General features: G+C 40.1%; 1 long non-coding RNA gene across 1 annotated transcript; it reads left to right on the top strand.

Moving 5' to 3' along the window:
- The first annotated feature begins 10,065 nt into the window (after positions 1 to 10,065).
- LOC132535788 (uncharacterized) lies at positions 10,066 to 12,080 on the top strand. Its single transcript, XR_009547496.1, has 3 exons — positions 10,066 to 10,099; positions 10,706 to 10,843; positions 11,956 to 12,080. It is a non-coding gene; the product is annotated as an uncharacterized LOC132535788 (long non-coding RNA).
- The last annotated feature ends 957 nt before the right edge of the window (positions 12,081 to 13,037 follow it).

The raw sequence follows: 13,037 nt of genomic DNA, 5'->3' as shown, positions 1-13,037 counted from the left end.
CTTGATTGTTTTGACAAAGTATGCAGAGGAGAGCTAAGATAAATGCTTGAGTGCTCTCCTTTCCTTATCAATTTTCAGAATAAAAGGCTATTCCCCAGCTAGCTATGACTGATGACCAAAGATCTGGGGGCATACTATGATTTGTATATATCTCATGCATTACAGTTGCTGTAGGCAGTGTTCTCTTTAATATCCACGAAAGACCCTTTACACTAGCTCTGGAAGAGGACTAGAAGTTTCCACCAGGTGATTTAGTAGGCAGGTGAAATCAAGAGTCACTGTACTGGCATGCCTCGGAGTCTGGGGCAACTTCCACCTTGTGGCTTGAAGCAATGTGTCACACCATCTAGCTTTTTCTTCATGATTTTTTACTCCTTTTGACATAGTGTCCACACAAGCACCTCTGCCAAGTCTCTTCATATATAACCTTCATTCCTTTCACCTGCCTGTGAAATTTCACTGCACTGGCACCACACTTCACCTCAGCTCTGTCCTAGCACTAACTTGACAAGAGGTGTAACAGCAGACATCACTCATCTTGTTTCCAATTTAAAAATGGAGGCTTTCAGGGTAAAGAAGATAGCTCAGCTGTAGAAATAGGACTTGCATGTGTGGGGACCTGGGTTTGGCCTGTGGGACTAAATATGCCAGAACTGAGCAGTGTTTTGGTGTCTTTCTGTCTCATAAAAATAAAAACAAATAAATACATGTTTTTTTTTAAGTCTTCAAAGTTGTCTCAGAATATATGAAGTCATGTGCTTTCTCTTTTTGTCTATGCATATGTGAATTCATTTGTGCATACTTTTTACCAAGCAATGACAAAGCCCATAAACCACAAATACTGTTGGGTTCAGCTTGACACTTTACTTTATATTTAGTTGGTGCAGCAATAGCAAAAGCAAGATCAATACGGTGTCAGCTCCCCATAACCCTAATCCCAGTGGGATGACAGTGACCCAGAAGGACAAGATGACAGGTTGCAGGAATCACTGGTGAGTTGCTTTGTTACAGAGAAGCGATTTTCATATGACATCTAGTTGACTTGGTAGTCTGAAGTTGTGCATCAAAATTGAGAGGAAGATAGATGATCTCCTGTCTCATGATAGGAAGGCAGTGGCTGGCTTATAAGAACGTGGCCTTGTCGTGTTGCAGAGGGATCACAGGATGTTTCCCCAAGACCAAAGTTAGATAACAGTTGAACCTTACCTATGGGACTGAGGGGGACATGTACCAGGCTGTAAGGACATTTGAGCAGGAGCATTCCCCTAGAACCTCAAAACAATGAAAATCCATGGGGCCTTTTAATAACATTTTTTAACTTTAAAGCTTTAATGATTAATGGTTTACAGTATATCTTCTGTTTTTATTTCTTTATTGGGAATTAATGTTTTTAATTTTTTTATTATTTTCCCTTTTGTTGCCCTTGTTGTTGTTGTAGTTATTATTGTTGTTACTGATGTCATAGCTGTTGGATAGGACAGAGAAAAATGGAGAGAGGAGGGGAAGACAGGGGAAGAGAAAGACAGACACCTGCAGACCTGCTTCACCACCTGTGAAGTGACTCCTTTGCAGGTGGGGAGCCGGGGGCTCTAACCAGGATCCTTACGCCAGTCCTTGTGCTTTGCGCTACGTGCTCTTAACCCACTGCGTTACCGCCTGGCTTCTGGAGGATTAATGTTTTACAGTCAACAGTAAATACAATAGTTTTTACATGTATAACATTTCTCATTTTTCCACACAACAATACAACCCCCACTAGGTCCTCTGTCATCCTGTTCTAGGACCTGAACTCCCCCCTTCCCCCTGCCACCCACCACAGACTCTTTTACTTTGGTGCAATATACCAACTCGTGCTAAGTCCTGCTTAGGGTTTTATCTTCTGATCATGTATTTCAACTTCTGCCTGTGAATGAAATCATCCCATATTCAAGCTTCTGTTTCTGACTTATTTCACTTAACATGATTTCTTCAAGCTCCATCCAAGATGGGCTGAAAACTGTGAAATCACCATTTTTACTCTGAAAATGTCTAATAGCTCTAGTATATCTATCTCTTCATTTAACTCCCTCGTTTCTTTGTTGACTTTGTGTCTGGATGATCTGTCAAGTTGAGGGAGTGGTGTCTTTAAGTCCCCCACTATCAGCGGGGAAGCAATTACAGAAGCCAGACCTTCCACCTTCTGCATCCCACAATGACTTTGGGACCATACTCCCAGAGGGTTAAAGAATAGGAAAGCTATCAAGGGAGGGAATGGGATACGGAGTTCTGGCGGTAGGAATTGTGTGGAATTGTACCCTTCCTATCCTATGGTTTTGTCAGTGTTTCCTTTTTATAAATAAAACCAAACAAATAAAAACTGTATATATATATATATATATAGCTGTAGCTCTTTCAGAAGATGTTTGATGTATTTAGATGGCCTCTCCTTGGTTGCATAGATACTGATAATCATGAAGTCCTCTTGATTGATTGATCCTCTGAGCACTAAGTAATGTCCATTCCTATCTTTTTAAATTTTATTTGTTTTAAGGTCTATAATGTCAGGTATGAGCATAGCTGTTCCTGCCCTTTTTGTGGTCCACTGGCTTTTATGGTAGCTTTCCATCCTTTCACTTTGAGTCTGTGTTTGCCTTGTTGAGTAAGATGGGATTCCTGCAGACAACATATGGTTGGGTTTGGTTTTCTGATCCATCTTCCTACTCTGTGCTTTTTAATAGGTGAATTCAGGCCATTGACATTTATTGATTTCAAAGATTGAAGATATTTTAACACCATTCTTGCAGAGTTTTAGAGTGTTCTGATATGTGGCATGTTTATCGTGATCTGATTGTTTATAGACCTTTCAGAACTTCTTTCAGGGTAGGCTTCGTGATAGCTGATTCCTTCAACTGCTGCTTGTCAGAGAAGGTTCTTTTTTTTTTTAATTTTAATTTTTATTTAAGAAAGGATTAGTGAACAAAATCATAAGGTAGGAGGGGTACAACTCCACACAATTCCCACCACCCAATCCCCATAACCCACCCCCTCCCATGGTAGCTTTCCCATTCTCTATCCCTCTGGGAGCATGGACCCAGGGTCGTTGAGGGTTGCAGAAGGTAGAAGGTCTGGCTTCTGTAATTGCTTCCCCGCTGAACATGGGCGTTGACTGGTCGGTCCATACCCCCAGTCTGCCTCTCTCTTTCCCTAGTAGGGTGTGTCGTCAGAGAAGGTTCTTATGCCTCCATCTAGTCTGACTGACAGTCTAGCAGGATACAGTAGTCTTGGCTGAACGCCTTTCTCATTGAGCACTCGAAAGATATCTTGCCATTCTCTTCTGGCCTGTAGTGTTTGTGTGGAGAAATCTGCTGCTAATCTTGTGGATTTTCCTCTGTATGTGACTCTGTTTTTCTCTTGCAGCCTTCAGGGTCCTTTATCCTTCTTGCTTTTCATTCTTAATATGATGTGTTTTGGTGTCTTTAAGTCTCGGTTAATTCTTTTTGGGACCCTCTGGGCTTCTTGAAACTTTATGTCTACTATGTTTCTAGACTAGGGAAGTTCTCAGCTTTTATGTCTTAAAGAATGCTTTTTTCTCCTCCCTGTCTTTCTTCCTTTGGTAGCTGTTGTTCTGCGGCAGCGGGACACGAAGGAGAGAGAATCCAAGTGCAGAGAAACACAAATCTTTATTGTTGGGTCAGATGGGTGGTTCAGGCCACGTGGAGCCATCCAAAAATGGCCGTCCCCTGCTACCTCACCACCAGGCAAGAGAGAGAGAGCAGGGAAGTGGGAGGGATTTATAGGGCAACAACCAGGAGTGATGTGTCTGGACAGGACTGGTTGAAAAAGGCACTGTGAGAATATCGAGGGAAGTGGCAAAACCTGAGGGCAAAGACTGCATCTGCATAATTCCCCAACAAGTAGCCCTATAATGAGTACATTATTTCTTTTGAAGACATCCCATATGTCTCTGGTGTTGTCTTCAGTATCTATTAATCTCTTTTTGAGATATCTTACTTCTTTCTTAGTTTTCTCTAATTCATCCTTAATCTTGCTAATTCTTTGTTCTCCCTCATTTATTCTATTCTGTCCCCTTTATTTTCCTGTAGCTCAGCTATTTTGTTACCCTGTTCTGATACTGTATGAGATTGCTCAGCTAGTTGTGCTCTTAGTTCAGCTATTTCAGCTTTCAATTCTCTAATTATCTCGAGATAGTGCTTTCTTTCAGAGAATCATTTGTTGTCTCTGCATTTCTGATGGTGATTCTTTCAAACTCTTTCCTAATTCCTGTGAGTAATTCCATAGCTAGCATTTGGATGTTGATTTCATTTTCCTGTGTTTCTACCTTTTTTTAGGGGGGGGTTAGCTGGACTTTTGTCCTGGTTCATTTTTGCAATGTTTCTCCTTGGTTAACCATCATTACAGTGTTTTATGAGGTTCTTCTCTCAGCACTTTTAAGTCCACTGATCACTCTTGCCTGGATTGATTTGTGTCTAAGTAAGGTATTTAAAGAGTTCACAGTTGTGGAAATAATAGTTGTTTCATACCCTGTGTTGAAGGACAGTTACTATTAAAGTCTCTTTTGTTCTTTTCCTTTTCTGTAGGCTCTGGTAGCCAGAGGGCTTTTTACCTATAAGCAGGTTTTTTTTTTTAGCTTAATCACTCACTCCTGACCAAGAGATAAGGCAGTGTGGGGGAGAGATAGCACAGTGGTTATGCAAAGAGACTCCCAAACCCCAGGGATCCAAAGCTCCAGGATCAATTCAGCTTCTTTGCCAAGCAGGGCAGCACTTCTGGGCCCTGTGAATTTTGTACAAGTCCTATATATAGTCTTTAGGTTCTGAGACAATTATCCATCATGTTCCCATCAGGAGAACAATGTGCAAAGGCTCCCCACTATACAACCCCACCACTAGACCACCAGGGTGTAGATATTTTCTTGAGTTTCCCAGCCAGTTTTCTGCCCCTCAATGTCAGCATGGGGCCTCCACCCTGCTGCTCCAGCCTCTGAGAGTAATAGAAAATGGAGACTCACAGTTGCATTTGGTGAGTCTTAGGGGTGTCCTCCCTTCAGCAGTCTTTTTCTCAGTAAAACAGACTGGAGGTGGCTCCTCCACTGGCAAACTGCCAGAATGTTACCAGCCACTTGGGAGTACATATGGGCTTTATCCCAGGAATTCTCCTTAGGCTCCTCTCTGTCCAGGAGCCACACGTGTTTTCCCTCACCAGTGACTTGGTGGGTTCCCAAAGTAGTCCCAGTCTTGTCTTCTTGCAGTCTCAGGTGATCTTTAATATTCCTTGTTCTTTAGAGATGTTTCTCAACTAGGTAAAGCTGGAGGTCTGGGTAGAGTTGTGGTCTATGGATGCACTGGTGATTTGGTAGTTTCCCAAAGTAGTTCTAATCCTGTCATGTTGCAGTCCCAGATGATCTCCTTTGACATTCCTAGTTGACTGAGGAAAGGAGAGAAAACACAGCTGCTGCTATTCTGTAGCCCCGCCTCTGGAAGTTTCTCAGTATATCTTATTTTTTCACCACTCCTATCACCAAATGTCTGTGTCCCCATCCACATCCCACCCCCATAGATAACTACTATAGTTCTTTAACAGTCTTAGATATAGTTTGAATTTTTTTCCATATTCATATTCTGTACATCCCCAGCATATGAGTGAAACTATTCTGTAGTTGTCCTCTACTTCCTTAATGATGTTTGATACACAGTCATAAAATACTTTAATTTCTTATTCATCACAATAAATTTAGAGTGATATTGAATGCATTAGTTGTCAGATTGTGTTCTTCCCAAGTTCTCCAGTCAAGGGAAATCAGTATTTTTCCACTAGGTGGTGCATGACAAATATACAGGGGGTCAAGTGGAAAGTTCAGAGGGTTACAAATCTAATATTCATTAATTCCAATGGGTATATGGGTTTTTTTCTTGAGGGGGTTAATGCAGGTATGTGAATTTTAACTTGAAACATTATTATTGTGTAATGTTTTTTGCCATTTAATTGTTTTTCCCTTTATTTCCTAGAGTTGAGATCAACCAATCACACAATAAATGCCTGCCTGTATTTAACCTAGATTTCCTATTTGTTAACTGATTGCTATACTTGCTTTATATAGCTCTATTCTTTTCTAAAGCATTTCAGAGTACCTTGTACACATTATGGCATTTCACCTCTTAATACTTCAACATGTGTCTCACGAGAACAAGTTTATCACCCTACATTGTTGTGCCAAACAACTATTACACTGACCTGATATTATCGAATTGTAATTTATTATATACTTTACATTCAAATGTTTTCATTTTTCCCCAAATGTCTTTTAAGGCTATTTTATTTTCTAGCCAATCAAAGATTATAGATTGCAGGAGCAGGTGGTGGTGCACTCAGTTGAGTGCTCATACTAATATGTACCAGGTCCCAGGTTCAAACCTCTGGTTCCCTCCTCCAGAGGAGGAGCTTTACAAGCAGTGAAGTAGTGCTGCAGGTATCTATCTTTTCTTTTATTTTTATTGGTGACTTAATATTGATTCACACAATTATGAGATAACATGGGCATAATTCTGTACCATTCCCACCATCAGAGTTCTGTGTCCCCATTCCCTCCACTGGAAATTGTAGTAGTCCTCTCAAGGTCACAAATATGAGTTGACTATTACTTCTGTAACTATTTATATTTATATATATTTGCCCATTTCTTCTATGGTCCTGCCTGCTATTCCTAAGTCACATCTATATCGACTACTACTTCCAAATTTCCTTTCTTTTATCCTCTTCTTTGTCTGGGTCCAGATGGAGTTCAGAGCACTCTGGTTATCTTCCTGTAACATTTCTTTCCCTCTAGGAGTATGGACCATTTTTTCAAAGAATTTATTTATTTATTTATGAGAAAGATAGGAGGAGAGAGAGAAAGAACCAGACATCACTCTGGTACATGTGCTGCCAGGGATTGAACTCAGGGCCTCATGCTTGAGAGTCTGATGCTTTATCCACTGTGCCACCTCCCGGACCACATGGACCAAATTTTTTTATAGGGCTGCAGCTATCTCTCCATCTTCCTCTCCCCCTCTCAGTTTATCTCTGTTCTATCAAATTAGAAAAAAAAATGTCCCCAGAAACTGTGGATTCCTTGTGCAGACACTGGGCTCCAGCAGTAACCCTGGTGGCAAAAATAAATAAATAAATAAATAAATAAATAAATAAATAAATATTAAAGAAGAAAATCACAGATTGCCTTTGGTTGATCTCTATCATCTATCTATCTATCTGCCTATCTCTCATTAAAAAAATTCTTGGGAGTGGCGCAGCAGGTTAAGTGCAGGTGGCACCAAGCACAAGGAGCCTTGCAAGGAGCAACTGAAGGATCCCGGTTCGAGCCCCCCGCTCCCCACCTTCAGGGGAGTCGCTTCACAGGCGGTGAAGCAGGTCTGCAGGTGTCTGTCTCTCTCCCCCTCCTCTCTCCATTTCTCTCTGTCCTATCCAACAACAACGACAACAATAAAAAAATAACAAGGGCAACAAAAGGAAAAATAAAGAAAATTAAAATAAATTTAATAAATAAATAAAAATAAATTCTTACCAGGGTTATTTCTGGGGCTAAGCACCTGCTCCTGATGGCCATTTATTTCCTTTTTTAAAAAAAATTTGGTGGGACAGACAAACATTAAGGGGTGGATATAGAGGAGGTAGAGAAATAGAGACAGAGAGAGAGAGAGAGAGAGAGAGAGAGACATCTACAGCACTGCTTCACCTCTTGTAAGGCTTCATCCCCTTCAGGTGGGAACCAGGGGCTTGAACTAGGGCCTTGCTCATGGTAATGTATGTGCTCAACCAGGTGTGCCACCACGATCCCCTTGCTTAATTTTCTTTAATATAGAACAGCTTCCATGACTCAGCTTTAAAAGAGAGAGAGAGAGACTTCTGGGGCTGGTTGGTGGCATACCTGGTTGAGTGCATATGTTACAATGCTCAAGGACCCAAGTGTGAACCCCCAGGCCCCACCTTCAGGGAGAAAACTTCATGAGTGGTGAAGCAGGGCTGCAGGTGTTTTCTCTGTCTCTCTCCCTCTCTAACATTCCCTTTCCTCTTGATTTCTGGCTGTCCCTATCCAATAAATAAAGACAATAAAAATTTAAAATGACACTTCTTTGCAAAAGCATATATTACAAATTTGATAAGAATTTCTTTATTTTCTCCACCCACTGGAGGTCCACTTTAAGATAATGTCACAACTCTAATTACAGATGTCACCCTCACTTGATGAAAAATTTTGACACATATTAACAAAATATCTCCGAAAGGTACAATTCTACATGTCATATAGAATAAAAAACACCATAGATGCTTTGGAGGGTAGTCGTTTGCTATTTTGAGCTTTTTGAAAAGGGTTGGCTATGTTTAATGCAGTTTTATAATATGTACCATAGTCTTTTTAAAGAATAGAGACAAAAAAATAGACAGAGGTTCGAAGAGACAGTGAAAGACACCACAGCACTGAAGGGTTGTACACATGGCAAAACAGCACACAAACCAAGTATGCTACTTTCCTGGCCTTCTGGCCTAGTCTTTTTTTTTTTTTTTCTCCCTCCAAGGTTATTGCTGGGCTCGGTGCCTGCACCATGAATCCACTGCTCCTGGAGGCCATTTTCCCCCCTTTTTGTTGCCTTTGTTGTTGTAGCCTCGTTGTGGTTATTATTATTTTTGCCACTGTTGATGTTGTTCGTTGTTGGATAGGACAGAGAGAAATGGAGAGAGGAGGGGAAGACAGAGAGGGGGAGTGAAAGATAAGCACCTGCAGACATACTTCAGCACCTATGAAGCGACTCCCCTGCAGGTGGGAAGCAGGGAGCTAGAACCGGATCCTTAAGCCGGTGCCTGTGCTTTGTGCCACATGCGCTTAACCCATTGCGCCACCGCCTGACCCCCTGGCCTAGTCTTTTGAATATGGCAAGCTTCAATGCTTGTCTTTGGATTGAATGAACGTGATTTGTTCTCTTTTTATTACAGTTAAATATACATAACAAAAATTTCATTGTGACTCAATCAAGTGCACAATTCATCCGCACTGAGTGTGTTCAGATGTCCTGACTGCTTCTCATTTAATACTCACAGGAGTATATATTAATTACAGAACAGTTACTAGAGAAGAAAAAAAAAGTAGTGTAAATTCCATTCAAATTCTGCCATTCATAGACAATCCAGACATAATCACTTTTTGAAATGTTGGTATACATCCTGCTGGATTTCTTTCTGTGCATCGATTCCTAGTCACGTAACATCTGAGAGTGATCACACTGTGTAGTAAGCACTCCTATTTACTTAACTTGTAGTTAATATTTTCCAAGTTAATATAGATTCATGTTTTTTTTTTTAATCTGTTTACACGTCACTTTTTTTTTTTAATGATACAGTAACCATGCTGATAAGTGAGGGCTATGGATTGTGGTTACAAGACAAAATCCGCACCCTCCCCTTTCCACACCACCACCTACCCACACCCCACCCTGTAGCACAGTGGGAACCAACACTGACTTAGCACCTGGATGTCTCCATGTGAGGCTGTGTGTAATTTGGGGACTGCAGAAGGGTTTGATCATCTTTTACTCAGGTTCATTTTCAGGTCAGGGACAATCTGTCATTTAAAAGGAATGTTGCTTGCTTCTGAAATCTTTCTATCTGGAGACTGAATTCCTGAATCTCTTAGGACATCTCTGGAGGTAATGCTTACTGTCAGACACAACCTCCTTGCCAAGGTTCTCTGATGCCTAGTAGGACCACTGAAAAAAGAAATATTAATGAGATTGTTGCTAGGAGACGGGAGAGCCAAAATCTCATAGCACTGGAGGGGTTTCCTTGGAAAGCAAGGCAATTCAAAGTGCCTTAGAGTAGAAGTTTCAAAATCAAAGCCAGTCTTTTTAGGAGCATGTTCTTTTTAGCATATAATTTTGGATAGAATTTTATGTTTGGGGGGGAATTTTGAAGATAATCTCAAGGCATTACATTTCTTTCCATAGAGCTAATCCCTTCTCCGGAGCACAGCACATTTTCAAGTGCTTGCTTTTCCCCACCCCTTCAGTGCGACAGCCTCAGAGCTAGAGGAGAGGCAGAGCGGAAGCAGCTGGTGAGTAGCTGAGGAATCTTTTGTAAACTAGATAACCAAAATATGCTTACTGATGCAAGTGGCATGTCCTAATGGAACGGGATAATACAGAACTGTGTAGGAATTTCAGATGCTAGTGCATTGCGTGGGGAGGAGGGATTGAATCGGTTAGAAAAGGTCTGTGGCCACTTTACATTTCCGAACTTGTTTCTTAAATGGGGACAGAGTTGCTAGAAGAAGGAAAAAGAGAGACTTCCTCCTCCCCGCTTGCTGCTCCCCAAGTGATTCTGGCAGGAAAGTTCCCAAAATGAGATTCAATGAAGATGTGAGGGAAAGGAGAAATGACATTCAGAATGTACGTCAGTTTTTATGACGTTTGGATCAGAGATGGTGTTTTCAGGATCAAATATTTTTCCTCCCGCAGTGTAGAGAGAGCATGGGGAAATGTTGTTTTGCAACAGGAGGAAGAGTGTCATGTATTTTTTTTTAATTGGGGAAATCTTGTGACTGTCTGATTGTCTGTAAGGGAGAACATGAGTAAAAGGGCAGTTTATACTGCTCCGAGTGATTGCTTCATGTGAGAAGGGAATCTGCACTGAAGTGGGAAAGATGAATATCTGTTTTTAGGATGACAAATCATGAGAAGGGAATCATGAACACTGTGACTGTACCTTTGTGTTGAGCAAGCATTTATTTGGACTTGGGAGCATCAAAGTGTACATTGAAGACAGAATACCCCCAGTGCTTCTTTCTTCAAAAAGAAATGTGAGTGTTAGCATCGATTGACAAAGCTTTTCTGGTTGTTGCTGAAATATGCCTGAGACGATGTGAGCTTTGTGTTTCCTTTAACTTGGAAATCACTTTTGTAGCTCTGTAAATCTGTTTCTGCAAAAAGAAAAATCAGAGGTGATGCTTTTAAAAAAATTCTCTGAAAATCAGTTGGTTTTTAACTTCAGTAGGAAAGGAGAGGAAAAAAATATGTTTCTGAGTTAGATGGCAAAACAGCAATCAGAGAAGAAAAATAAGAATGAATTAACTTGAGAGGAAATGCACAAGATAGGCCATTTTTCTAAACTGAAAATGTCTGCTGGTGGTATGTTTTGCAGGAGGAGATCTGTGAGGGAGCATGTTGACAGCAAAGGGAGGGGGTGTTGATCACAGAGCACTGCGGCAAAGAGGATGACTGACGCATCTAGGGACATGTGATCATTCTCTGGTGTAGGAAGAAAAATTTTCAGGAGTCCATCTTGTATAAGACCTTCTACATACTAAGATGCAAATAACACTATCATGTTTATGTGGTACATAGTAAGTTGGTTTTGCTTGCTCTTTCTTTGGTATTCAGTGGTCCATCTAAACCTTGCTTTTACTTGACAAGATTTCTGGACTTTCTTTCCTGTGTTCCCCTGCCTTTCATAGTACATCTCCAAGTATTTTGTTGAAAACACTATCTTTTCCCCTTATAACAAAAATATCACATATTCATTGCAGGACATATTGAAGAAAATCTTAGTATGACTCTAACATCACCCACAATTCCAGAACACAGAGATTATTACTGTTGGTATAATTGCTCCATGTCCCTCTTCTCTGAGCATGTACAAATAGATACTTAGAAATATATCTTCAGATACAAAGTGAAAATAACACATACATATAGTTTTGATCTGCCTTAATCATTAAGTGATATATTGGGAGCAATTTCTTATATTTCTGAATATTTCACAAGAATTAGATGTTAGTAAATATAGAATTTTTTTATCACATTGGTATCCCACTAATGTTCATAGATTGAATATGTATATGTATAGTCTTTGCTGTTTCAATTTAAGAAATGTTTCTGCATATAAATCTATATGTGCTTTTTTTTTTCCTAGGATATACTCATAGATGTGGAATTCCTGGAGAAAAATGGTATGAACCAGTTTAAGGTTTCTCCTCCCCCATCACATAAATATTGCCCAATGTTTGTATGATATGTAGTAAAAACATTCTTTTCTGATTCCTGTTTGCACATTGATCTTCATTGTCTATGGTGGGTTGTTTTGGCTTATTTTTTTTAACATGTTGCTGCTTGACATTTTCAGATATCCACAGGTATCAGTTTTTGATTATATGATCTGTTTCTTTGACAAGTATATCTCTCTGCATTTTTACTGGTCATTTCATTATTTTACATTTTTCTTATGTTCTTGCAATTCAATTCAATCCATATAATATTAGTTGGGTATATTGTCTGAAGTAGGATCTAATGTTTTTTTTTTCCAAATAGGTCATCAATTGTTTCAGCATCATTTGTTGAATTACCTAACCTTCCTCCACTGATGTGAAATCACAACTATTCTCTCCTTAGAGAGGGTGTAGTTTTCTGCAAGTCAGCCATTTTCTCCCTACCAAAAATTATTATATTCCACAGTATTCTTACAGCTCCTGGCCACATTCTAGAGCATTCCACCTATGCTCATACCTCTCAAGGATCTAGGCACATGCACTTTGGGACAAGGGTTTTTAACCAAGATTTTGATGTTTTACATGCTAAAACTCATTATTTTTACCAGATGCTTTGAAAAAATTCAAAAGGGACTGTGAATATATATATATATATATATATATGTGTGTGTGTGTGTGTGTGTGTGTATGTATATAGATATATGTGTATATACACACACACACACACACTGCTTCCCAGATGTGCTAGTCACCTTGGACACAAATCTGATATCCACATTGTGTATTCCAAACGGAAATGGCTCCTGGGATTAGTGTCACTCCTAAAACTATTCCTTCAACCTCTTTCACTTTTTCTTTTTTATTTAAGAAAGGATTAATTAACAAAACCATAGGGTAGGAGGGGTACAATTCCACACAATTCCCACCACCCAATCTCCATTTTCCACCCCCTCCCGATAGCTTTCCCATTCTCTATCCCTCTGGGAGCATGGACCCAGGGTCATTGTGG

This window comes from Erinaceus europaeus, chromosome X (assembly GCF_950295315.1).
Source record: "Erinaceus europaeus chromosome X, mEriEur2.1, whole genome shotgun sequence".
In the NCBI taxonomy this organism is placed as follows: domain Eukaryota; kingdom Metazoa; phylum Chordata; class Mammalia; order Eulipotyphla; family Erinaceidae; genus Erinaceus; species Erinaceus europaeus.
The sequence above is the reverse complement of the archived record's forward strand: the minus strand, read 5'-3'. Positions and strand labels throughout refer to the sequence as shown.